Below are 24,381 nucleotides of genomic sequence, written 5' to 3' on the forward strand. Positions count from 1 at the left end.
AACACATAGATTGTGTGTGTGTGTGTGTGTGTGTGTGTGTGTGTGTGTGTGTGTGTGTGTGTGTGTGTGTTCAGAGGATAACCTCTTGTGTCAGTCCTCACCTTCCTTGTTGTTGTTGTTTTAAATTTTTAATTAAAACTTGATTGTAAAGAACTTTCAAATAAAAAAACACACAGCAAAATTAGCCAGGCCCAAAGTCTACATATCTCAATGAACTCAATACAGCTAGAATGGTCCATCTGGAGCTGGGGAGCTTCGCAGTGGACTTTACACCTTCATATCAGCTTTATTTTTATGCACTTATCTACCTCACACACAAAAAGGGGGGAAAATCAATGACAGGATTAAAGCTAGAAAAACAATTAACTTTATTTCCTTCTTCGTGACTCGTGTGCTTTTACCTGCATCCACCTCTTCCTAACTTAATATTTAGCCTTTATTGCTCTCCATTCTGTATGTTATACAGTAACCCACATGTTCTTCCTGCCTCCACCTCCCAAGTTCCGGGATTACAGGCATGCAAGGGTTCGGCCACTCAATGGTCACGTTAACTCTACCTCCCCGAAGCCATGCGGTCTCTTTTAGCTGTAGTGCCTCTAGCCACTGGAGGCCTGGCCAAGAAGGGACAACATCAGGCCATCCATCTCGGTAGGACCTGGCCTCTTCCTCCCTCCTGGGCTTCAAATCTGGGACTCCAGCACAGCTCAGCGTTACCTTTGCTTCTCCCTACCGACGGCAAGGGTGCGAGTCAGACAGACCCGGGAAAGGCTGCTGGAGCAGGATGCTGGCGGCATCTGTGGACAGGCGGTTCTGAAGGAATGCCCCCCCCCCCCCCCGTGGCTTTCCACCTCTGCATTGCTTTACAGATATATATTTATAGACATATAAATATCTTTTTCCCTGAGGGACAATGAAACTCAGCCAAGTGGGAATTCAGCATGATCTGGTAAGATCTGTTGCAAAGGAATTTTGCTGGGGTGGGGAGAGAAATTGTGTATTCAGGACACCACCTGGTTAATAAACCAAACACACCGCTCCCAGAACACACGAGCTTTCCTTTCTTTCTTCCTTTCTTTCTTTTCTTTAAGTTAACCAAGGGTTTATTGTTTAGCCCCTTTTGCCAATTTTAAATTGTGGAGATTTCCCCCAATTTGAGACAATACGAAAACTAACAGTAGGGGTTAAATAATTTGTTAAGGGGTGGTGGGTAGAGAGGAGTTGGGGCTTCGAATGGGGGGTAGGGGACTAAAATCTGCCAGTAGCAGCAATAAATACAGAGTTGAGCCTCAGGCATAATGTATCAAAGAAAATATAATGCATCCAGCTTAAAACTAATGATTGCCATATAATTAGATGAGAAGCATTGTGCTATAAATGTGTATTCTTTAGCGTGCTGTGATTTTACTGTAAAAAAAAAAGGAGAAAGAGAGAGAGAGGGAGAGAGGGAGAGAGAGAGAGGGAGACAGAAAAACACAGAGCCCAGCAACATACTATAAAAAGACCCCTCTGTTGACTTCGCTACTGTTTAGTATTCCTTGGCTGTTCTCCCTTGGGAGTGTGTAATTAGTGCTTTATGAAGAGTACATTTAAAGCAATTTAATATTCACCTCATTCAATCTGAAACAATGTGATCCATGCTTAGACAAATCAGTGCTCCTTGCTGACATAATCTGTCAGAACATTACCTCTGAAAAGACCTTTCAAGAGGTTCTGCTGTTAATTAGTTGTCTATCATGTATAAACAGAGCAGCGAGCAGAAGGGCCTCGACAGGCCAGAGGGATACGTTGGGAAATGCATTTTGTATGAACGCGGGTTGCAGGGGGTGTCTTCTCACTCACCAGCCTCCCTCCTCCCCCATAGCCTCGCCTTGCCACGTCTGCAACCACACACGCCTTGGGCCTCTTCCAGGCAAGCAAAGTGCTTTCCAGTTGACTTCAGGGGGCACTGCCAGTCACCACAGTGAAGTGTTCACACACACACACACCACAGCTCCCTGGACAGACCCACCTGCAAGATACAACAGCTGCTTTTACAACCCAGGGTACATGACCTCACAGGCCCGCTGGAGCGTGCTGGGAGGCTCTATAAGCTTTGAGTGGAACAGGCCCCACCCCACCCCCCATGGGCAAGGGCCAGGCAGAAAATAAAGGTCTCATAGGCATCTTCCCGCTCTACCCTAAACGAGCGCAACTAACACACACACGGGCATTTACACCCAGGAACCTCCTTGGCTGCCACGGACACAAACAATGACAGCAATGTTCAGAGGCCCGTTTAAGGTCACATAGTTCAGGACTTACCTTCAGGGGGCGCTTTTGCCCAAGTCCATCCTACGGGGGATGCGTGCTGGCTCTTCGTTGTGTATGTCGCCTAAGGATTTAAATAGCTCTTCTTTATTCTGGACTTGGAGCACCTGGGTGCAAAGCATCCTAGGCCTTGTAGTGAGTCAAGACACAATTCTGCCGCCTTCGCTAGGATGGCAATTGCCAGATGGTCTGACACAGGCTTCCCCACGCACCTCCTACCCCAGCAGGGCTCCAGAAGCCCCCTCCCCTCAATGCTGTCCCCATATGTCTGTCTCCCATGCCTGTTTAAGACACATCGCCTTCCTCAGTGGCCTCAACCCTACCTTTTCAACATTCACTCCATAAACATCCATTAGGCACCTACTGTGTACATTAGACTATGTACTACATTCCAGGACAGCTGAAATGAGTAAGTCACAGTCTCCGCTCATAAGATGCTTACAGACCCATAAACTTCTAATTACAGTTTGGGGCAATTATAAGTAATGAAGAGAGGCAATATAATTTTGTAACTAGGATGGAGGGCGCTGGAATTGAAGTGCTTGGACTCAGATTTTAGACTACTTACCAGTTAAGTGACTCTGAACAAGTTATTTGGCTGCCCTAAGCCTCTGTAATGGGAGTCAGAAAGACACCTCATAGGTTTATAAGGATTAACTGAGATGATGCAATAAAGTGCCTAGGCCAGGGAAAGCCCAAGTGTAAGGAGGTAGAAATGAACAGGGTTTCTGGACACTGCTGAGTGACATCCTAGGAGGTGGGTCCCAGCTGGACCCTTCCGAAGAAGCCCTGAGATGACACAGGCTGAGTAATGATGAGGTACCCTGACAATTAGGGAGAGCCAGCCATTTCTCTCCGTATTTCTGAGAGAATCTGGAGAGAGAGGGACAGGGCGAGAAGGAGGGAGGAAAAGAGGTAGAAGGGAGAGAGAATACAATCTAAAACCTCACATTTCCAGAGCCTCGAGCCTTCTCCTGACCTCAGGCCACACAGGAGAGAGAAAGCCCCCCTCTTCTGGACTGCGTTCTTCCACAGTCCCAGACTGAGAGCCCAGACCCATGGGCACAGCAAAGGCGGTCTGGGAGGAGGGATGCCTGAGTACACCCAGTTCTCACACAGCACCTGGTGCCCAAAGGATGCTCAGTACACGCTCCACTTTGACACTAATGAAAAGCGTGGAGTTGGGTCAGCATTATTATATCCGAAAGAGGTTAAACGAAAGTTCAAGGGCACACAGCTACGCAAGGCTGGACGTCAAGCATTTCCTCTTTCCAGTGCCCACCTGCCTTTAGTTATCAGCCTGCTTTGCAGGGCCTATGAGTTAAGAATGGCTTTTGTGTTTTTCAAAGATGGTGAGCAAAGAAAAAACACGGAGAGAACATGTGACTAATACCTTGTGTGGCCCTCGCCCGCCCCAAGGCTCAGACATCCAACACCTGGGCCTTTCTAGAAAGTTTGGCATGAGGCTGCCCAGGGATGGCTCACACAATGAGCACCAGGCATTGAGTACCACATGCACCAGGTGTGTGAAGGGCACTAAGGGAAATCCAGATGTGGGGCCTAGGACATCAACCTGAACAGTAACCCACTCACTTCAAAACCATTTTCACACACAGAGAGAGAGAGAGAGAGAGAGAGAGAGAGAGAGAGAGAGATAGATAGATCTGGGATAGAAGAATGGGGCCGGGGACAGCAGCTGTGGCCCTCTTATAGGCTTTGTGGTTGAGGATGAAACAGTTCACACACAGTCTTCTTTGTGAGTTAGTGTTCCCACTCGGTGCCAAAATCGGGGATAGAATAAGTAACTGAGGGATCACCCTACCAGGGTCCTATGGCCCCAAGACCGGTTTCTGTCCGTCACACCAGACTGCTCTGATCCCCATGGCCTCCAGCAAGGGAAGCTGGAACACAGGCGGGCGGGCGGGCGGGCGGGAGGGTCCCAGGCCACCCCGCTTTCTAGAAGGCTTGAATTTCTGTGCAGCTCAGATTTCCCTTTTCAACCCCAGCCCAACTCCCTTGGAGTTGTTTCAGCCTCTGAATCATCCCCTACCCCACCCCCACCCCAAGAGGAGCAACCCCCTCCCCCAGTTTTCAAGATCTTGGGAGTGATTTGGGCTCCTATCCGTCAAGGACAGGAAAGGCCCGTTTCAGTCCTGACTAGCTGTGTGACCGAAGGCCGGTCTCCATGCCTCTCTGTGCCTGCCTTTTCTCCCTGGGAATCAGAAGTCGGAATCTCCCCCACTCCCAGGTCCTAAGGGATCTGGGAGAGTGAATGAGGTCATGTCTGTGAGCTGCCTGACGGAAGGAAGTAGCCGGACAAACACAGGCTGCATTATCTTCTGGAGTTGGCAGGGCAGTTGCTACGAAGTTGCTGGGAATGGGGAATGTCTCAAAGGTCTCAGAAGCAGCCCTGGGAATGCCACAGGGAAATGGTGTGTCACACGGGGATCCAGCTTCCCAGGCTCTGAGGTGTAAGTTCAAATCCCGGCTCAGCCGCTTAACAGCTTTGGGAAACCACACGATCTCTTTCAGCCTCAGCTTCTTCACCTATAAAATGAGAATAATCCAAGCCCTTCCGGGTGGTTCTTTGGTAAAGGAGTAAATAAAACGAACCTCAGCACACAGTGGGCGTACTTACTGTGGCAAGCACCCCGGGACTGTCACAGAAAATACCTGCCTTTGTCTCTCTGTGAGCTGTCTCCACATCCATGCCAAGATGTGTCTCCTTGAGGACAGCCTTCTGCAGTAGAGAGTGGCTGAGTGCTCCACACACCTACTTTGGAACGAGAAAACAAAGAACTCTGGGAGTGAGCCTAAGTCCCCGGGAGCATCATCTTGGAAGCCCCGAACCCACGCCGGAGGAGTCCAAGGTCAGAAGACCGAGGGTGGCGCTTCCACCCGGAGTCACAGTGAGACTGGCCACTGAGTTCTGAGCCCAACACTCTTAACCTTTGCAAGCCAGAGCTCCCAACCTGGCTGCCTGCTCCCCCTGGTTCCTGTCACGCGGGAACAGATGGCAGACCCTCAGTGAGCTCTCGGGCAAGTGGGTCTCCAGACAGACAGGTGAACTCTCTTCCTCTGACCTCCTTTATCAAGGGCGGGAAGGCACACAACAGTGAGAGTGGGGCTGGATGCGGCTTGCCTCCCTAACTACCCAGGTCTAGGTAGCTTCTGGACAGAGCTTACATCTGGAGAGCTGAGAACAGTGAAGAGGAAATCTTATCCAGCAGAGGGTGTGAGGACCCGTCACAGACTGGCTGAGCCCTCCAAAGCTAACAGCAAGGCTGCCGAGCCAATCTGGCAGAGAAGGTCTGAATTAGTCACCAGTTTTGATGAGGAGGCAAACTGGTTACATAACAACCTCCTTTTCTCTCTCTCTCTTCAAATAGCTCTCTAGAGCTGGGGCTCGCCTCTCTCCCTCTGGCCACGAAGGGGCTCAGGGCCAAGGAGGGTCACATACCAGAGCCTAGGGGCCAAGGTTCGGGCAGGAACCCTCCCCAGCCCTGCTCCAGCCCTGCAGGGCCAGAAGGAGGCGCCCGCAGTTCACCTCCTGCCTGCAGCTTGCCACCCTGCCTCCAAAACAATCCCAAGCTTGTCTTGCAACCTGCGGCTTTTCCGACTCGAGGCGTTAGCCTGGAAGATACCCCCAGACAAGGAGGTAGAGATTTCTCAGTTGCCAGAAGCTCCTAGCCCCCTGGGTTATTCCAGGACCCCTTCCCTTGCCAAATGTATCATAATTCATCATTACAAAAAAAATTAATCAACCCTGAGTCAGCACTGTTTACTGTACCCTGGTGGAGGGACTGAAGTGTAGGGAGCATTGGAAGACACAACCGTGAAGCAACATCAAGAGCATGGAATTCTGATGCTTATCTTTCCCAGAAGAGCATTCTGACAAGCACAAAAGCTCAAAGCTTTTGGCTCCATGTTCTGCCATAAGTGAGATGGGGCCTCTAGGTAGAGGTCACGTTCACCAGTTTCTAAGAGATGCCTAGGATGGGGCCAGTGTCTGTGGCTGGATCTTCCTGCCACCGTGGATTTACTCATCCACTGCATATGGCTGAATAAAGAACAATAAATGTTTAGCAATATTAATAATGGGCGGTGATGATGGTGATGACCACGGTGATATTAGAACGGGTATGCGTATCCTGTTTAGCCCCCAAGCCCTGGGGGCTTCAGCTTTTCCTGGCTGCCTATGGGTGCGTCGGTTGCACCTACCAGACAACTGAAAACCAGAAGCAAGAGTCTGAGAACCCCTAGGAATCATGCTGACCTCCTCCTGACCCCATGCAGGACTAGGCTCCATCAGCCCAGAAAAAGGAGTCACCACTGCCCAAGTGAGTGAGGCCAGCACTCAGCAGGTGAAGTCAGCGCCTCTGGAGCCCTCCCTTTTCCCAAACCTGAGTGGAGGCAAAGTGCCCAGCCCAAACACACAGGACACAGTAACAACCTGCAGAGGCCACGTTCCCCCCTGCCACCCTCCCAGATTCCAAGATGGAAGAGCTTAGAGGGGTCCCCAGGGCCCGCTGGTACAGCCCCCCTCCCCCATTATACCGATGAGAACCCTGAGACTCCAAGAAAAGTGGGTGACTCGGGAGTGCCCAGCAGAGCTGAGGGGCGAGCTCCTGTCTCCTTTCATTGGCACAGTGGAAAACAGAGAAGGTAGCAGAGGAGTGGACATGGGCATCTATCAGCTGCCAAGGTTGCTGATGTCTACGTGGCACCCTACCTCCACATGTCCCACCTCTCCAGCGCCATACCAGGCAGGTGACAGCTTTTCGTGGAAGAATGGACAACCACCCCATGGAGGCCACACAGCTAGCCATGATGACAAGCCAGTATCTACAGTTTCTAGAACAAAGAGCCTTTCCTCTTTGCCCTGCTCCCCAGAACATAGCAAAAAGGCTAACTTACCCCCTAAGCCTGAGGGTAAATTCCCCAGGAGAAGTCTGATCCTGCTTGTATCTCCCAAAGATCTCTGCCAGGTGTCTACTTGGGATAAGCTTCCTGGCAGTATTTGAAGCTAATTAGAGGAAATTTCATGCTATTTAGGCCACAAAACCATTTATTCATTCAACGAACTTCTGCCTTGCCCCTTGTATCTCCCTCTCCACATTTCCACATTGCTCAGCAACATGCTTGGTTTCCATCTGAACACACACACACACACACACACACACACACACACACACACACACACACCGGTTTCCAGGCCCAGACTCTATCTTCGCCCTTTTCTTTCCCATCATATTCCCCATCTGGGACCTAAGCCCAGCCCACACTCAGCAGAGAAGTTGTGGGAGGGGCCCTGCCGAACTTACTCCCAGACAGATGTGCTCTGTTCCCTGCACAGCTGTCCAGGCCTGTCCATCTGTGCTCACTTCCTGCCTCCCTGTTCCAGCCCCTCACACTTCCCACGCCAGGGTGGGGAAGTCTAGTCCAGAGATTTTCTTCTTCTCATTCCAAAAGCCGTAAGTGGCTGCTCGCACAGCATAGCCCAGCACCTTGGTGCCTGCCCGCCCCGGACCTCCGGGAGGAGTGGTGACCTAGAAAATGCTCCAGCAAGCCTGCATCGTCCCTGATCTTAGACTTCCAACTTCAGTGTCTTGCCAGCTGCTCAGGACCCACCTGGCTCTAAAGACCTCCCTCCCAGCATCCTTTGTCCAAGTGAAACAAGCCGACACTGATACTGATGTCATTTCATTATTTTCTCAAACCTCAGGAGTCCACTCTGACAGATACCCCTAAAGCAGTGGTTGTCAACTTTCCTAATGCTTAGACCCTTTTACATAGTCCCTCACCTTGTGGGGACCCAACCACAAGATTATTTTCATTGCTACTTCATTGCTGTAACTTGCTACTCTTATGAACCATAATATAAATATCTGATATTCAGGATATCTGATATGCATCCGCTATGAAAGGGTTGCTAAAAGGGGGGTCGCGACCCATAGGTTGAGAAACACTGTTCGGCAGGGACCTACGCATTACTTCCTAAAACAGCCTGAGGACTGGGGAGATGGCTCCGTCGGTCATTGCGCTTATTGTGCAAGCATGAAGTCCTGTCTTCAAGTCCCCTACACTCGTGTCAAAGCTGGATGTCATGGGATGCAGTCACACAACACAGGAGAGGCAGAGACAGGCAGACCCCCACCCCCCCAGGCTCTTGGGCCAGCCAGCCTAGTCTAATCAGCCAGCCCCGGGTCCTAGTGAGAGACCCTGCCTCGGAGCAGAAACCGGAAGCTGGGGGAGATAGCTTGGCTGGTAAAAGTGCACCGTACAGGTGTGGGGACCGGAGTTTGGATCCCCCGAATCCACATAAAGGCCAGACGGGCGTGGTGACTGCTTACAGTCACAGCCCTTGAGAGGCAGAGACAGGCGATCCATCGTCGCGGCAAGCCGACTAGCTCTGCTCACCACACCTGGTGAGCTCTGGGTTCAAGGAGAGAGAGAGCCTGCCTCAACAAATAAAAGTGGAAAGCGATGAAGGGAGACTGCAGACGTCAACCTCCACACATGCAGGTGCGCACACCCGCACATACGTCCACACACACATGTGAACACACAGAGACACATTCACACTCTAAAAGACACTAGAAGGAATGACACACCCAGGTTGTCCTCTGGCCTCCACACACGTGCACATTAATGAACACACACGTGTATGACGGGTGCAAAAAAAAAAGAAAAGATGTCTCACCCTCATGACTGATTCCTGTAGAAATCCATGTGCATCTTCTAGTCTTGCTGATGTGAGGTGGGGTCTGCTTTGCTAAAAGGAGTTTGCATCTCTGGAACCCATCTCGTTTCTAAGGTTCCCAAAGCTCCCTCCTGGCTCCCGAGCATGGGGTGTCTTTCATTCATAATCTGGACTTTAGAATGCTTTAGGAGGCTCTGTGGCATCCAGGTGATAACCCCTCCTTGAGGACTATGAATGTACACCCTGCAACACGCAGCCTTGACTCGAGACACAGACGGTGCTTAGTAAGGGTGTGCTGAACTGGGCTGCCAGCACTCTTACCTGGCACACATCAGCGTCAAAAGGCAAATGGGGAGCCGGGCGGTGGTGGCGCACGCCTGTAATCCCAGCACTCAGGAGGCAGAGCCAGGCAGATCTCTGTGAGTTCAAGGCCAGCCTTGTCTACAGAGCAAGATCCAGGACAGGTGCCAAAGCTACACCGAGAGACCCTGTCTCGAAACAAACAAACAACAAAAAATGAAAATAAAATAAATCAAAAAAGGCAAATGGGGAATCTGATCAACTCTTGCGCTTTGCCTGTGGGAATCTGAGATTAGGCGATCGGGAAAAGGAGAAGCATGTTTTCATGATGGAAAATGGTAGTGGCAGCGTGGGAGATGACTGAAATTAACTGTGTCCTCTACACAGACACAGCCTTTTCTTTGACACCACACCCTAATGTTTCGGGAGTGACCAAAAAGATGGACAGCCATTTCCTCTTCCTAGAAGTATATTAGGAGTGTATATGAAACTCCAGAATCCTGCACTTTCTGATAACTGGCTTCTCCAGGCAGGAATGAGCCCCAGACAAAGCACTGATGTCCAGGACAGGAGCAAAGAACTAATCCAGACTTTGAAGTCACAGGGCAGGGCTCACTTCCTGGATTGCCATGTGTAAATGAGGCATAAATGCAGTTCACCGCCACCACCACCACCACCACCACCACCACCACCACCACCACCACCCCACCACCTCCCCACCACCTCCCCAGCTTACAGAGATATACATGGTCTGCTATATGTCTTTAGGTGAAGGCAGTTGCTGGTCTTCTTGCCAGGTTCCCCCCCCCAAAAAAAAACATGAATCATGGGACTCAATTTGGGTTTTTAGGTGGCACCCTTGATATGAGCTACCCCTGAACTGTAGACATAGATGATGGTGGTTTTTGTTGTTGTTTTGTTTCAAACCATTTTCCTAAGTATCTAAGAAAGAAAAGCTCTTGGGGCTGGGAGTGTGACTCAGTAGAATGTGTGGCTACCATGCGCAAGGCCCTTGGTTCAATTCCCAGGATCACATAAACCAGGCAGGCATAGTGGCAGGCACACGCCTGTAATCCCAACTCCCACGAGGTAGAGAAGAATTAGAAGTTCAAAGTCATCCTCGGCTACACGAATAATTGAAGCATTTTGGCCACCCTGTCTCATAAAAGAAAAAGAAGGGAGGAAGGAAGGAGGGGGCAGAGAGAGAGAAGGCAGGAAGAAGGAAGGGGGAGAGAGAAGGAAAAGAAAAGTTCTTTCACATGGGCGTTCATGTCACCTTTACTCTACTGGACTATTTGGCTGCCATCACTGCGATGGAGTCCCTTGCCACTCAGGTCTCAGCCTGAAAAGTTCAATCTGATTAAGTCGGAGCCTCACATCACAGAAGGAGAGGATGGATGAGTGGATCGCCGATGACAGAAGGGCGGGATGACAGACAGACAGGAAGGGAGCTGGTCGGCACTCAGTAGGCACCGAGGCAGAGGCTCATCTCTCATGTACGGCCTTGGAAGCAGGCTGCCTAGCAAAGGTACTCTCCTCTGTTTGAGGGATCAAGCTCCTCTTATGCCTTCAAATGCGCGCGCGCGCACACACACCTCTTCCAAGGCAAAGTTGCTAGTCTGCCAGCCTCTCTCCCGTCTCTACATTTCATAGAAAGGGACAATCCATAGGCACATATTCACCTGGATTCCTCTGCTAATTCTTCTAGGGAAGTCCTGGGGTCTCACAGATGTCCCTGGGTGTTAGACTCATGCATTTCAAGGCAACTGGGGCTAGGGAGGCAGAGTCAGGGCTTCACTCTGTACAGCAGCATCCCTAGGCTTCTGACAAGGCTCCACCCTGTTATTCTACTCACAGGATCTCCATCCAGGGTAGCCACCTTGACCTACCCAGGAGCAGGGACCTTGACCCCAGAGCCCCCACAGCATGGATTCCCTGGGACCAGTTTCACAACCCAGCACCAAGTTTACTACACGTTTCAGACGAAGGTGTGTCAGAGCCGAGAGCATGCATCTGCCCACTGCGTGGGCGTCAAGTTCAATGCCTTCTTGTCAACACTTGAATGTGTTGAACATCACTCACAAGGGCATTCTTTAAGAAACCTATTAAGTTAATTACCCAGGCATTTTTTTCCCTCTCCCCCCCCCCATCCATGCATCTCACATAAGGAAAAAAAAAATTGGCTTTCTTCCTTTCAGAGATACTTTTGATGTAACTCCTCTCTTCTTGGCATAATAGCATCTTGTTTATTTCTCCAACACTGAGTCGGGACGGCAGCATGGCACAGACCTACTCCTGTGCTCAGGTCTCAGGACTGAGGGGAGCCAGGAGAGGGTTTGGGACCCAAGAGACGGTGGAATAGTTCATTTGCTATCATCATTTCTAGCTGACCGCCCTCAAGAGTGGCGATGATGAGGAGGAGAGCAGAGATGATGGTACAGAATTCACCCAGAGATGCAAGTCCATTGGCAAGTGTTTATTAAACAGCAGCCCTGCACCCAGTACCTCGCACCATTGGGTTTGGCAAAAGAAAACACTCTACCCCGATACATTTTTCCCAACTCCAGGCATAATGCCCAAATCCTAAGAAAATGAAAGTATTGTCTTATTGAAGATTATCAAACTGAGTGGGGAGATCAGGAGAAGTGGGTTCTGGACCCTTTCTGCTGTGGGTACCTGCATCCTGTAGATGCCGGGGTCATGAATACGGCCCTTTGTTGAATGTAGGGGTGGCCCTAGCTCGTCAGTTACGGTGCGTTCGTGGAGCTGTTGTCTGTGGCTCGCCCATGCCTGCACAGCTGGCCTAGAGCAGCTTGCCTGGATCGGGGGTCTATTCAAATGAAGGGGAGGGGAGGCAGTGTTCAGACAGACTGTAAATAGAAACCACCCAGGAGAGTTTATCTATACTCTACGCTAGATGGATGGCTGTAGCCTTGGGTGATGGCACTTCTGGATAGTGAGGTGGATAGAGGCAAGGACTGGGGCAGTTGGGGCTCCCCAGCTCTAGCAGGTAGCTGTGATGTCTGGGCCACCATGACACAGATGGGAACGTCCTGCATTTGGGTGGAAAGCAGTAAGAGCAAGAGGGGGCCATCCAGACCTAGGAGGAGGTACCAACTGGCCAGACCTCAACCTCACTGTATTAGATGATATCAGAGCTGCTGGCTTTGAAAGGAGGACTACATCCTGCAGCTCCTCTGTAAGGACTCTGCCCAACCCAAAACCATCCCCCATTCTTTTCTACTCACATGGAAGCGAAAGGCCCTGGGGCAAATAAAGCCACTATAAGAGGACTCTGGGACTCACATCCATCTTGGTCCCCTGAGCCCAGCCCGTCATTCCTCTAGTCACAGCAAGAGACCATTTCAACTCTCAGCCGGAAGATCTGGGTCCACAGGGCAAAGAAGCATTGATGATGGCGAGGCCTCTGTGTGGAACCGCAGGGTTCAGAGGAACCTGAGGGATCTCCCACCCTTCCTCTACCCCTAAGGCAGCCTTGCTCCTAAGTCACTCAAGCGTTTGGTTGCCTGTCCTGTGCTGGGGTGTGTGTGTCAGTGACCTGTATATCGGGGCACATCGGGAGCCTCAGACCTTCCAGAAGGCCTTGGTTTCCTCGGGATACTTTTGTTCCCAGGGAACCGCAAGACTGTCTATCTACGGTCCCTCCCACCCTCCTCCCTGCCTTCCCTCTGATTCAGGGCTGATGAAAGCCTGGTCACTTCTGACTCACGCCCCCCCCCCCCACTCCCCACATGCCCCGAGAGACCACGTCCGTCTGGGTAAGGTCTAGTGCAATAGTTTTGGGAGTGCGGAGACGAGCTGGTGGCATCCAAGGACTTGCTTGACCCTGAGCACCTACAGGTTGGAAAACTGGGCTCATGAGCCCTAGCTGCCTGCCTTCTCCCCCGAGGCATTTAGCACAGTTTCACTCTGACTCAACACTCTGACAGGCAGGTTCTATGACCCAGGATACCCGAGGCCTGGGCACCATCTAGGGGAGGAAGAGTTGCTGTCCAGAGTTTGCCCGTGGTCCATCGAATGCTCATTTCTGGACCTCTCCGCTAACCTAGGGCTCTCCTCTCAATGGCCCATCAGGCCTCAGCCCTAGACTAGGAACATGCCCCAAACCCAAGCAGCCTAACAGCAACTCTGGCAGGGGCCACCATCCTTTCTCCGGATCTGGGGGGAACTTATGGGCAGAGGCTTTGCAAGGAGGGCATGGCAGCAAAGAATCATTATCTCTCTCCCCTAGACCTCTCTACATAAAGTACACGCATATCTGTAGAAGCTAGTGTGTGTGCGTGCCTTGGTTGTTCAAATTAACTTGAAACTTAAGCATTTCCTAATGCCAGGGCCCTGAGTCCCAGATCCCTTCACCCAAGCTGGAGCAGACACATACACACACCCCTTAGGTCTAGGCCGAGGCTCTTTGGGATAGCGTACCCGATGACTGTGCGCACACACTCACACATTCCCTGAGAAAGCCCCTGAGGCCTCTGTGGGAAGGCTTTCCGGGAGACTTTTATGGTCAAAGAGGAAGTCTAGGCACTGTGAAACAAACAGCCCAGGCCAGGGAACCTGGAGATGCGCGCCAGGAGTGGAGTCAGGTTCAGGTTGCGTCCATCTTTACTAGCTCTGTAGCTTCAACCCATTTCCTAGACTCAAGCTGCTTGGCGAGACAGGCCTAGGCAGAAACCCAGATGCCTCTGTAAACCCAGCACTGGGGAGACAAGAGAATGAGGGGTTCAGGGACAGTCTAGGTTACACAGTGAGACCCTGTCTCAAACCCTGCCCTACCCCTTCCCCCAAAAGAAAGAAATCTGTGAAGGGCTCACTGCTCCTGCACATGTCAATGCACACGTAGGCACAGCCATGCATGCACATATAGGCACGCCTGCCTGCCCTCCAGCTCACACCCACCCAGGCCTGGTCATAGCGAGCTCCCGTTGAAAGATGTTCAGGGACTGAGCAGGAAAGAAACTGCAAGAGGGGTACGGAATTACCCTCAATATTTCACAGAAAAGGCTCCAGAGACACACAGCTCAAGTGATCTGTGCAAGGTCATCCATCTCCAAACCCAGTACCTCGGTCAGGAGGTAGACCTGGACAAAGTCACTGGAGTAGGGTATAAGCTGGGCAGTGCAGAGGGCACTCCCAGAGGGTTCCTGAAGTCGAATGCTCGGTACACCCCATCCCTACCCCGAGGTCTGACGTCTAGTGTAGTAGCCTCTAGCTCCAAGTAGCTCCTTCCATTTAGATGAAGTCAAATGAAGTCATTGCTGCTCTAATCCTCTTCCCGGGTAGCGTTAGTTCCCTGTACAGTGCTGGATGGGAACACAGGGCCACAGCCGCCCTGTAGGAGGGCACAAAGGAACACATTCCCACCATGGCAGGACACACTGCCGAGGACAAGGCTGACCTGGAGAGAGGTGGGTGGGAGGTGAAGTCGCCTGAGGGATCTGTTCCTAGACTGGGAGGGATGGTGCTGATGGGCCCCGCCAAAGAAGGATGAGAGGATATGGCGGGAGACAGGGAGGACAGAGAGAGGCAGGTGATGGGAGAGTGGGAGACAATTCCGAAGCACTCTGTCACTCCGTGACCTCCACCAACTGGCCCCGGCCTGGAGTGACTCACAGCATCTCCCACCTACTACAGAAGGGCCAGAGTCCAGACTCACAGATGTCACAGCCATCCAGTGGCCGAAGAGGTGACCAAGGAGGGTCCAGATCCATAGAACCCAACTTGTTTCTGACCACGTGCTCCTCTGCTCCCCGGGTGGCTTCCACACCTGAGCTCACACTAGCAGAGAGAAATGTCCCTTTCCCCATGGAAGGATGGATCTAACAGGGAGACCCAGAGGTCCTTCTCACTGTTCAAGCCAGCAAAACTATGTCTGGATGGGAAAGGAAGGGAGCAAGAGACACAACACAGAAAGAGACAGACAGACAGAGACACAGAGACAGATAAACAGTAAGATCTAATGATATAAAAATGCATCTCCTGGGCCAATGAGATGGTTCAGCAGGTAAAGTCACCTGCTGCCGAGACTGACAACCTGACTTCAACCCCCTGGAACCCACATCTGGGAAGGAGAAAACCAGGCACTGTGGTGGGTGGGTGTGTTCCCTCATGCACAAGCATGAAAGCATGTTTACACACACAGACATAAGTATGTATGTATGTATGTGTGTATGTATATATATATACACTATATACGTGTGTGTGTGTGTGTGTGTGTGTGTGTGTGTGTGTGTGTGTGTGTGAAATCTTTAAACTTTTTAACAAAAATGCTTCTCCTGCTACAAACAGACCACTGTTCCCAGAGCGGAGGGCACTGGGGTTCCATCGAGTGGTCACACCAGCTGTCCATTTTGTCACTTCTTCTGGCATCCTTCTAAGAAAACATTTGAAAGACAGCATTAGGCCGGGCAAAGGGCATACCCCATGCCATCAGAAATGCCTAGCCGTCGTTCAAAATTTGCTGCCTAATGACCTGTGCGGCCCCCGTCCTCTCCACCTTAGTTTCCCTCACTTCCCCGGGCTGTGGCGATTGAATGGTTCCAAGGAACATAGAGCTCATGGGCAAAGCAGGCCCTCCAGCCCAGATGTTTCGCACGTGGTGGTAGAAAGTGGAGAATGGGACGGTGCCCTGTCAGACGTTCACAGACGAAGGGACATCTAGGCCTGGCAGTGGAGGGTGCCAACATAGAGGGTGAGGGTGGAGCAACTGGTAATGACCGCTTAGGAAGCCTTCCTAAATGAAGCTGTGTGAAATGGGCTAGAAAGAGAAAGACATTTGGGCCAGAGAACCCACGGGCCAAGCTGAACTCGTTAGCTCTCCCTGGTCAGGTCAGGCGAAGGCTGCTAAGGCTTGCAGGAAGAACCCTCCAGCCCCACTCACCCAGTCTGCCCTATATCCCCGAGGGACTCTGTCCCCAAGCAATACAAGGGACACCAAGGGTGGGGACTTGCTGACTCATCCCATCCCCACCCCTTCTCAGCCCATGGCACCAAAGGCCCCTCGTGTAAGCAAGCATTGCTGAAAGTGACCTGTCCCTGTCTGGAAAAGCTTTCTGTCCCTGGGCCCGGCATGGGGCAGAGGTGTGGGAAGCTCTGACCGGACCACCTTTCGTCCCACGGTTACCAGGGAGAGTCCAGCAAAAAGAGGAGAAGCCAGCCCTTCCCTCTCAGTACCGGTTCCCTTCGCACAGCCCTCCTGTGTTCCCAAGTGGAAGCTGACGCACTTTGGGCCATGAGCCAGGAAGGAGACATGGACCAGGATACCTGAATACCCAACTCTACTGCCCACCGGGACCATGATCTCGGCAGGTCCCTTGCCAAGGGCACTTGCGCTCTCCAGCTGCAAACTGTGGGTGATAGTTTCGTGAAGGAGGAGTATATGACCCAGCGTCACACAGCCTGGAACCCCCTCTATGCCCTGCAGAAGGCTGAGTGTGACCTAGAGGTGCTGTGTTGGCCCCACTTTAGAAGGGAGGGGATATGAAGGTTGGCTTAGGGTGCAGGGAACTTGCACTCCTGAGATCCTCTGTCCTCTGCTGACCCCAGTTATCTGCAGGGCACCTGGAAGCAGGGCGGGGCTAGTGCCTGATGCTCACACTGAGGATGCTGAGTAAGTCAGATGACCATTGCCACTCATTACAGACTCTGCCGTGGTGGCCAGTAGACTTGACCCTGACTGTGATCAGAAGACTCCGGTTAGGCAGTTCCAGAATCTTCTTTCCCTCCTCGGAGGCTATGGGGGCTTTAATGATGCTTAGCCTATCTCCCTCGGGTGAGCTGGTTTACCAAGATCCCCTGTGCACCCCCAGGTATTTATCTATAGTGAGTGGGTAGGACTGTTTTCTGCTTCATCGTGTAACCTAGGTGATTTTCTGTTCAATGACCAATTTCTACTATCCCATGGGGACATGGACTCGCAGAACAGCTTCGTTCTCTCTCTCTCTCTCTCTCTCTCTCTCTCTCTCTCTCTCTCTCTCTCTCTCTCTCTCTCTCTCTCTTATTAAACTCATCCTGGGAACACAGGGGCAAGTATCTCTTTAAAAATCCTTCCTGCATAGCAGGTCACACTGGCCTGAAGCCATAACACCCTAGGCTGTGATCTCACCAAGCTCCAGGAAGCCAAACAGGGTCAGGCTTGGCTGGTCTAGGAGCAGGAGACCTCCCAAGCAAAACACAGGTGTTGCTGGTGATTCAGCAGTCCAGCCCCTCCCTCCCGGAGTCTAGCTCTTCTTCTCAGGTGCTGGATGGAGCCTGGGATGATTCAGTGAGCTCCTATCAGCACCTAGCCAGAGGAAGGGGGTGTGGTGCCACCTCTGGGCACTCACGTGCTTTCTGGGCCTCTGTTGGGTCCCTGGGTTCTGTTCTTAGGAATCGGGGTGTTAAGTTGTGGCCTCCTTTCCTAATCCCTGCCCAGTTCCTCGGGCTGAGCATTCTCGGCCATCCCATATCGACCCAAATTCCTCCAGCTGTTTGTACCAGGTGAGGGAGGGAAGAGCAGCAGGAGACCTCTGGCAGAGGCCCCCCTCCCCTCAATTGTGGCTACCATCAGGCTCAGGGCCTCAGCCCCCCAAGATAGTCCCTTTTAGTTTGGGAACAGTGAGGATAAAAGGGGTCCATGAAATGAGGGCCGTCATTAGCCTGTTTTATGAGACCAGGGATATTCATTACACCCGAACCCCATCATTAGACGCCGCAGTGAGAGCTCTGGCCCATCATCCTTTATGGCAGCAGAAACCGAGGGGGTTTCTCCCCCAAAGGGAGTACCGCTTCTGCCTCCGAAGAAGCTGCCCGGCCAAGAGGAAGGGCCGTAAGCTTTGGTCTCAGGCCTGCCTCTCATTGCCCTTCCAACCCTCCAACCTCCACATGCCAGACAGCCCAAGACGGGGAACACGCAGAGGGTGTCAGAAAGACCGGAGGTTCTCGTAAAGGGGTCCTGTGGAGGGCGTAGGAGCGCTAGATCTTCTGCATGTCCCCTCCTTAGCTCCGGTCACAGCTTTATCTCTGTACTCTCAAGTCCCGGCTACACTAAGAGCTACTTCAAAGTAGGCCCTGTACTCAGAACCTAGCAGTCCTTTAAGAGTTGAGTTGTCAAAAGCCAAGAGCCAGGACAGGGCATGTGGACCAAGCTAGAAGGAGGACCCCGTCGTCCTAGCCCCAATGCATTCCTCTTTCGGCCTTTTACCACAAGACAACAGGTCGTGTGGCCTGGCCGCCCTCTCAAGGCCTTCGTCAGCAGGTGGCTGAGAAGTAAGCTGCCTACCCAACCCAGGAGGTGCTCCGCTCCCCTCCTAAACTTAACCCCTTCCAGTAAGCCCGGGGTCCAGTGGCTAGCTGGCCTTCCCTTTGCACTCCACCCCACTTCCTGTCCCCCCAGAAAGGCAACCATCTCACTGTAAGGGAACCCCCAAAAGCAAAATCTGAGAGGGTGAAGCCCCACTTTCCAGCACTTCAGTCCTGAGGGACCGGGGGTGGGGGGGGGGAGCCAGTAGCAGCAGGAGGCTGAGGCCCGCCCCACTGGTACGAGCCAGCCAGGCCGAATGAAGCGTGGCCGTAGCCCACAGAGAAGAGCCTGCAGATTAATCGGTTGTCATCTGCGTTCATGGAAGACCCCCTTCGCCTGTGTGCACAGCAGCCTCGGACACTTGTGAGGGGTTTTTGTCTCACTTCTCTGTAGCCTAGCCTAGGCGCTCACACTCCCAGACTGCTCTGCAGAGGTGAGCCGGACCCTGGGATGACTACAGTGGGCTTCTCTTGGCAGGGGGTCAAGGATAAGGAGTCAGCAGGTGTCTATCCCTTGACCCCGCCCCCCCCCCCTTGGGGTTCTCTTGCGCTGTCACCCGGTCCCCTTTCCTCCCGTCTCCTATGCCCCTCGGCACCGTCACCTGGAAGGGCCAGGCCCTCCTCAAAGTTATGCAAAGATCTATTTCAACACATTGAGACTGAGGATGCTCCCTGTCAGGGGTTGGATGCCAAACACCGAAAGCTGCCCTGCCCCCACCCCCACCCCCACTCCTGTGCCGGCCAAAGAGCAGCCAGGGACCTCTTCATACGCGCGCGCGGCCCCCCCCCCTTCCCAGTGACTGCTGGCACAGAGTGGTCCTTTTCAGAAATGCCTGCCCGGGTCCTCATAGGGGCTCTCCCCTCTCCCTGAGGTCATGGCCAGTCGCCAGCCATCCCAGAGACCTATGGGACCAGCCATGAGGTCAGGGTGGAGTTGGCTGCATGAGCCCTGAGTTGTTTTTCTCATTGTAATTGCCAAGCTCCCCAGGTTGGCATTTGCCTGCTGGGCACTGTAAAGCAGTGACACCATGGAAGGAGAGCAAGCCCTGGGCCTGACTGGAGACTGCATGGCCCCAGCCCCTGGCTGGGCTCTGGGGGGCCCCATTCATAATTCCCTGGGCCTAACAAACAGCTCTGGTTTGTCGAAGGCAGGCAGAGACATGAAGGCCCACCACACAGGTCCCAGCACAGCCCGCTAAGGAATGAATGGAAGGGCAGTCGATGGTGTCTGGTCGTGGACGGCACCTCGGACATCCGGGAGGAGGGAGAGGTAGATGAGGAAGGGGCTTGGCTACAATCCTCCTTCTGCCAGCGGAGCCCACAGAGAGGGTCATGGCCCTTGGGACCAGGTGCCTTCCCATGCCATCCCCCAGTCTATAAGTCCCCACATGGCTGTGCCGTCCCTCCGCCATTGGTCTCTGAGGTCCCTACCTACCCCACGTCACACAGAGTTCCAGAGGGCATGCTGTCTGAGGAAGGATTATCGGGGGGTACCAAAAGCCCACAGGTACCCTCAAGTGCCTATCAAATGGGGTGACCGTCTCACCCCCAAGACTTCAAGGACTCAAAGCCCCGTGTCCCTGTGTGACCCTCTTCTGGCTGTCCCACCCTGTCTCAACCACCTTAATTTGAAAGTAAGCACCTTAGGACCTGAAGGTCAGCCCGGGCCTATCAAGGAAAGGCTGCCCAGGAGCCAGAGCCTGGAAAAGACGGGAAAGTGGAGTCCACCCAGGACCAGAACACAGAGGGTTCCCTTTGCGGCCGCCGTATGTCTGCTGGAGAATCCGGTCCCCTTCCTGGACCCAGAGATGCTTAGGGAGCCAGCACCCCGTGGCAGATAGTATCCAGGTTAAGCATATATATGAGATCACCTTGGGTTGTTGAGGGATGGGGGATTGTTTCGTTCCTTTGACCACACTGGAAATTGGGCCGAAGGTCTTGCCTATGCCAGGCAAGCGTCCTACCACTGAGCTGCACCCCCAGCCACCCCACCCCCCACTTTTTCCACGTTTAAAAACTTTTGAAACAAGTCCCCTGCTAAGTTGCCCAACCTGGCCTCGAACTCACTCTGTAGCTCAGTCTAATCTTCAACTTGTGATCCACCTACCTCAGCTGCGATTCCAAGCCTGCATCACTGGGACCAGCTTTCCCTGGGGTTTCATTTATTATTAAAATAAATGCTGGGATTCACTAGGCCGAGAATGGAACCCCAGATGCTGCATTTTCTAAAGCACTCCCATCCCATCCCGGGCAGGCTGCTGGAGACTGCATGGGCCCAGCTACTGCTCTGGAGCAGCTGCGTTTTCAATAACAGGGGGCTGACTAGTGGCCAGTACACAGAAGCCAGGCTCACTGTCAGTCTTTAGGAAGAGTGAGGTGGGACTTGAACGGGACTTGGACTATGGTCACACTTTCTCACAAAGATCTGTTTCCCAGAGCCTCCAACCCTTGCCCGCATCTTCTCTTTCAAAAAGTTCCTGATCTTTCTTCCTCAAGCCACTCCTTCTTTCCTTCCTTTCTTCCTTCCTTCCCTCCTTCCTCCCTTCTTCCTTCCTTCTTCCTTCCTCCCTTCTTCCTTCCTTCTTCCTTCCTCCCTTCTTCCTTCCTTCCTTCCTTCCTCCCTTCTTCCTTCCTTCTTCCCCTACCCCTCCTTCCTTTCTCCCCTACCCCTCCTTCCCTCTCTCCCTTCTTCCCTCCCTTCTTCCCTCCCTCCTTCCTTCCCTCCCTCCCTCCCTCCCTCCTTCCTTTTTCCCTGCTCACAGCAGCCCCAGCCTGGCTACATGGATGGGAGGCTCAAAAGCCTGGATTACCATTCTTCTTCCCACCAGAGTGGCAAAGCAGGACCCGGCCCTGCAGGTCCTCTTGCTTCTGATCCTTTATTTGTCTGAGAAGCATCCCATGGGCCCCTACCTTCACCCATTTGTTCTCTACAGCCATAGGAAATATATGCTAGGATGGACTCATCCAATGGGGCGAAGAAGGGAGACAAGGCAGAGACAGGGACCCAAGAGTCCGGCTGCTCCTGCTCTGGCTCCCCCATCCCTATCCCTGAAGCCACAGTAGAAGGCTCTTGCTGGTAAGGTTTCTCACCCAGCCCTACACCCTAGCCCAGCCTGTGTGACCCAAACTTCAAAAATGCCCCTCATCTCCTCGATGCCCAGATGCTCTGCAGGTGCAGGTAGCTCCCGGAAAGCAATCCCAACCACCTCAGGAGCCTCCCACGTTAGGGCGGGACATTCTAGACATCAACCTGGCCAGGTACCACCACTCCTTGGGGGTCTGCCGTGAATTAGGAAGCAGAAGTCTGGTAGGGTCACCTCCTCCCAGCATATGGGTCCTCCTTAGCTCACCTCTCCACACAATTCATGGCAGGGAGGGGGACGTCAGGTGTGGGGTACAGTCAGCAGCCAGAAAGACAGGGTTCTACAGGTGAGAGATGAGGCGTGATAAGAGCCAGGGCTGAAGAGGGAGTCCTGAAGCTCCCTGCTCCAGCTGGGCTGCAGTTTCTCAAGGCCTGTTTGTTTTAGGGATTAACTGCTCTCCTGCCTTAATTACTGCTGGAGCCTATATACCCGCAGCCAGGGAGGAAGGCCCAGGAGGACTAGATTTATGGGCCCACCTCCCAGAAGGCTGCCCCCCCCCATACTCTCTGCACCGCCCAGCCGAGGCTTACCAGCCCTTAGACCCTCCCTGGGCAACAGGCCAGCTCTGGGCCGACCCACAGACTCTCCATCAGTCAGTTATCGGTCTGTCCACACTCCCTGCCACTTGTCTTAGTCCCACGGTCCGAGCTGCAGCCTAGACACCTGCCCCGCCCCTCGCATTACCACGCTTACACCCTGGCAATACCGCCAGTGAGGGGCTGCTTGGGAGAGGAGAGCATGTGAGTGAGGGGCCACACATCTGTGTATTAGTGAGAATGTAAGAAGCATAGGGCTCTGAGTGTGAGCATGCTAGTGTATGTGAGCATGTGTGCATGTGTGAGTGTACATGTGTGCACATATATATGTGCTGCTTCATGTATAGAGGCAAGTGTATGAGAGACTATGTGTCCTGGTTGTGTGTGAGCCTGTGTGAATGTATGAACATATTGTACATGTGGGGACATTGTGTTTGCTGTGTTTAAGTCTGTAAATGTGTATGTGTGAGCTCCTGAGTGACATATATGTCATGAGTATATTGAGTGTACGTGTTTCTGTATATTACATTTGTGAGTGTGTGGTGGGTAAGCATCGGCAGATAAGTGTGATCATACATATGCATGTGTGTGTGTGTGTGTGTGTGTGTGTGTGTGTGTCCATTTGAGGGAGAGAGTGTGTAATCAGTGAAAACATGTAAGTACATATGAGTGTTGTATGTCTGTTAAATGTGTTGGGAAATTGTAAATGGGCCTTTTGGGTGAGCGTGTGTGTGTGTGTGTGTGTGTGTGTGTGCATGAAAGCAAGTACATATATGAAATGGAGGTATGAGTGTGTGTGAGCACATGTGGATAAGTGTGAGGGTACACTGTATGTGTGTACATTATATGTGGACTATGGGTATGCATAAGTGCAGGTGTATGAGTGTATTGAGTATGAGAACACATTGTGACTATGAGTGTGTATGTGTGAGCATAGATATGTTTGATGTGAGAATTGGAGCATATTGCGTGCATGTGTGCGTGCGTGCGTGCGTGCGTGCGTGCCTGTGTGTGATCAGTCACCATTCTCCCTGCCTGTGACTGTCTCTCCCCTGCCACTTACCCTTCTCAGCTCCCCCCACCCAGCTGCTGCGCCCTTCAAGGAAGCCAGCCCTCTGCCGAGTGTACACTCCCCCAGCCATTCCCGTCTCCGCCGGTCCTGAAAAGGTCTGGCCGTGTCCTGCCTCCCTTTAGTCACAAAGCCATTTCCGGCCAAGTTCCCACAACTTCTGCCTTGTTGCCCACTGGGACCCTCCCTCCGACCCCTGAGGCTAGACCTCCCGACCATTCCCCCAACAGCCAAGCCGTCTCTTCCTCAGACCATGGCTCCTGCCGTGGCCCTCCGGCACGAGCCTCCTCCAGACCTCACTGCGCCCCTCTGCTCTCTGTGTACGTGACAGTGCGTGTCTCTGTGGGGTGGGGGATGGGCGTGGGCAGAAGGATCAAGGAGTAAGAGAAGAAAAGAGGCCAGGCTCAGATGGTGTCATTAGGAGATGTTAATGCCCCTCATCAAGGCCTATTAATAAACATCCTACACTGCCTGCTCCACAAGCCTGGGGTGAGCACAGGCCCAGCGGGACAGGCCACAGTCACAGCTGGATAACCTCTGAGCCCTAAGCACAGCCATTAGCCTCCTGAGCTTGACCCGGCACAGACACTTCCTGGGCCTGTCACAATCGAAGAGCACTGGCAGCCACAGACACCACCACACACTCCCCACCCCCCCACCCCCGCCGCCACTAGCCTTTCATGAAGCCTCAGCGGAGAGCTCAGCTCAGTAATGACCCTTACACTTGGGCGGCACTGTGGGGTTTTCAGGGCTCTGTTTCCCAATTACAACTCCATAGCAGCCCTGTGAGAAACCCCAGCTGTACATTGCCATCACTACTTAGAGGTACAGAGACTGAGACACTGGGAAATTGAATGGCTGGCTCCTCAAAGTCACGTAGCTAATTGGTAATGACATTGGGCGGAAGTCTGGCTGGCCCGGCGGCACAGTCGCGTCGGATGCCTGAGCTGCCTGTCAACTGGACATCTCCATTTTCTTAGTCTCGTGACTGCCAAGAGTCAGACCAGGAAACATGCCTCCATA

The 24,381-nt window shown here is 52.7% G+C and overlaps 1 protein-coding gene across 2 annotated transcripts in view; it reads left to right on the forward strand.

Annotated features, from left to right (window-relative positions):
* The window catches only part of Pebp4 (phosphatidylethanolamine binding protein 4), a 218,112-nt gene that overhangs the window by 173,072 nt on the left and 20,659 nt on the right, over positions 1 to 24,381 (forward strand). The gene's annotated exons all lie outside the window — the stretch shown is intronic.

Source organism: Peromyscus maniculatus, chromosome 9 (assembly GCF_049852395.1).
Source record: "Peromyscus maniculatus bairdii isolate BWxNUB_F1_BW_parent chromosome 9, HU_Pman_BW_mat_3.1, whole genome shotgun sequence".
In the NCBI taxonomy this organism is placed as follows: domain Eukaryota; kingdom Metazoa; phylum Chordata; class Mammalia; order Rodentia; family Cricetidae; genus Peromyscus; species Peromyscus maniculatus.